Raw genomic sequence first — 2780 nt, 5'->3', positions numbered from 1 at the left:
GAATGGATACACTATTACCAATATATGTGTGGTGAAGTTGGGGACAGGTTGAATTTTGTCAGTGTCTCAATATGAATTTAAATTACTCCTCCAAGTTCAGAGAGACTTAAAGACACCAGTGGGAATGATTGATGGTTAGGTACAAATTTCACTGGTATGATTCTACTTACATAAAGAATCTCGATGTGAGCATTGTAACTTATCTTGTAGAGTTACAATTTTGAATATAACATCTCTTCATACATTTATTCAAGAATAATAGAGCAATTATCCATCAGTAGCTGCTCTTGGTTTTGGAACTTATCTCAAGAACCTCATATTTCTTTGCGTAGACAATGAACAAGTGTGCTAATAAATAAATGACATGATCCCTGGATAGAATTTTTCCTTTGAAGTAAATAAAGCAAGTAAATAAAATTGAAAATATTCATGATATAGGAGTCTACATTTCACTGTGGAGGTCAGGGAAGACCTCATTCTGTAGGTCTCCATTGAGCAGATGTTGGGAAGGTGCCACAGTCCGGCTGCAGCAAAATAACCAGGGGGGTGACGAATAACTTCTGTAGCTTGATACAGCAGGAGTAGGAGCCGTTTATTGCAGGACAGGAGCAGTATTTATACATTCCACACAGCTTATCTAATTAACATAAACTAGATACATCAGTCAACCAATCAGGAATCTCCACACTTAATGGCTCGCTTTTGTTACTTCTCAAACCACTCCCTCTGGCATTTTGCCAGGCACCATCCAGACTTGTTTATGAACTCTTAACATTCCCCTGGCAAAATGCCAGGTGTTATTTTTGACTTGTTTACAGACTCTAACATTTCCCCCTTTTGTTTAATTTAAATAACGACCATAGTGGTTTTTACAGAAACACCATAAATAACCTGCTACAAACAGAAAGGGAGGATACAAAATGTCACAATACCAAGCCAATTGATGGCTCCATGCAAGAAGCCCTTGGAAAAATTATACCAGCAATGACACCATTTGCAAAGATACAAAGAGTTACAATTTGTTGTAGATTACAGTTTGTTGTCTCAGTCCAGGTAAAGCAGTGTCTCAATAGATTAACTCACAGTCCAGGTAAATCACAGTCCAGGTAAGTTCTGCAGGCAGCTAGCATAAATCACAGTCCAGGTAAGTTCTGCAGGCAGCTAGCTTAAGCTGTAGCAGCAGAAACAGCAACAGCTCTGAAGTCTCGTCCGTTTTTCAGCCGAAGTTTCATCCGGTTTTCAGCAACACTGGAAATTCTTCCACCTTGGTCTTTACCGGCACTGGAACGAAGACAGGAACTCCCGGATGGCTAAAGAAAATCCTGTAGTATTCCAGCAGGTGCTAAGAAAACAACCTTCTGAACAATTTAGTACATTATCTCAAGGTTTTTTTGCATTTGAAATAAGCATTAATAGTGCTCATTACTCATCAGCTTCCAGGTGTGGGAGAATCATTGTAGTTTAGTTATTGGCATTGAAAATGACCAAACATCAGGGACACCAGTAGCGTCCCGGGTAGCCCCAGATGGCCCTGGGGAGAGTCCCGGTCTCAAACTGCTACTGGGCACAGGGAGCAAGAGCTTGCGAGACTGTGCCTCCAGGTCAGGTCTAGATTTGGGCGCGGCAGTGGAAGAGCCAGCTCCCCGGTCAGGAGGCGGGGAAGGGCCAGTCACCGCTGCCTCTTGGAAAATCCTTGCTGCGCTGTGACCGGCTTGCACACTCGGCAGCCGCCTCTCCGCTTCATGCACCCTCCGGTAACGAAAAGTATTTAGTAATAGCCTTTTGCTGCAACTTTTTTCCTGATAATCCTTCCTCCTCTGATAATCTTTCTTCTTCTGAACTTTCTGTTTCTTTCTGACTAGAGTTCCTGGGCTTCTATCAACACATGCCCTAACTATTCTTGGTTCCACTGGGGTGCCTTCTTCCCTTAGTAATTTACTTCTCACCCCTTCCATATTTTCATCATAAAGACAATACAATACACTGAGACAAAACAAGACACAAACATACTGTATCAATCTTCTCCATTTTCTCGAAATGGTCATTTTTCCTCTCGCCCTATCTGCCTAGGGACGAGCAGATTTGCTCCCGTCCTATCTATGGATGGGCAGCTTTTATTTTTTCTGTCACTTACCCCCGAGTGTCCCGGGGCTCCCCGTAACGGGCCACCATCTGCCACAGTCCGGCTGCAGCAAAATAACCAGGGGGGTGACGAATAACTTCTGTAGCTTGATACAGCAGGAGTAGGAGCCGTTTATTGCAGGACAGGAGCAGTATTTATACATTCCACACAGCTTATCTAATTAACATAAACTAGATACATCAGTCAACCAATCAGGAATCTCCACACTTAATGGCTCGCTTTTGTTACTTCTCAAACCACTCCCTCTGGCATTTTGCCAGGCACCATCCAGACTTGTTTATGAACTCTTAACATTCCCCTGGCAAAATGCCAGGTGTTATTTTTGACTTGTTTACAGACTCTAACAGGAAGGCAGTTGCATTACTCCAAGAGAACAAGTATAATTGCTTGAATGACAATTTCATCAACGGAAACAGTGGAAAGTGTTTGAATATGAGAAATTTTTGGAAACAGAGTTTACAGAACATGATGATAATATTTACATTTTTTAAATCAAGCTTGAGGGGTCTGGAGTCATTGCAGTGAGTGTTGGTAAAGGGCCTGGAAAATAGAATATGTTTGAAATTCTATTTCTTTATGTGAGCATCATATAAATAGGTCTGAAGTGAAGCTAAGGGGTCTGGAAAACATAAAGATG

General features: G+C 41.9%; 1 long non-coding RNA gene across 1 annotated transcript; it reads right to left on the bottom strand.

The window, feature by feature from the left end:
• Positions 1–558: 558 nt before the first annotated feature.
• Positions 559–2459, bottom strand: LOC139706770 (uncharacterized). Its single transcript, XR_011708419.1, has 2 exons — positions 2135–2459; positions 559–1355 (listed from the first exon to the last, which is right to left on the bottom strand). It is a non-coding gene; the product is annotated as an uncharacterized lncRNA (long non-coding RNA).
• Positions 2460–2780: the final 321 nt, after the last annotated feature.

Source organism: Marmota flaviventris, chromosome 8 (assembly GCF_047511675.1).
Source record: "Marmota flaviventris isolate mMarFla1 chromosome 8, mMarFla1.hap1, whole genome shotgun sequence".
NCBI lineage: Eukaryota > Metazoa > Chordata > Mammalia > Rodentia > Sciuridae > Marmota > Marmota flaviventris.
The sequence above is the reverse complement of the archived record's forward strand: the minus strand, read 5'-3'. Positions and strand labels throughout refer to the sequence as shown.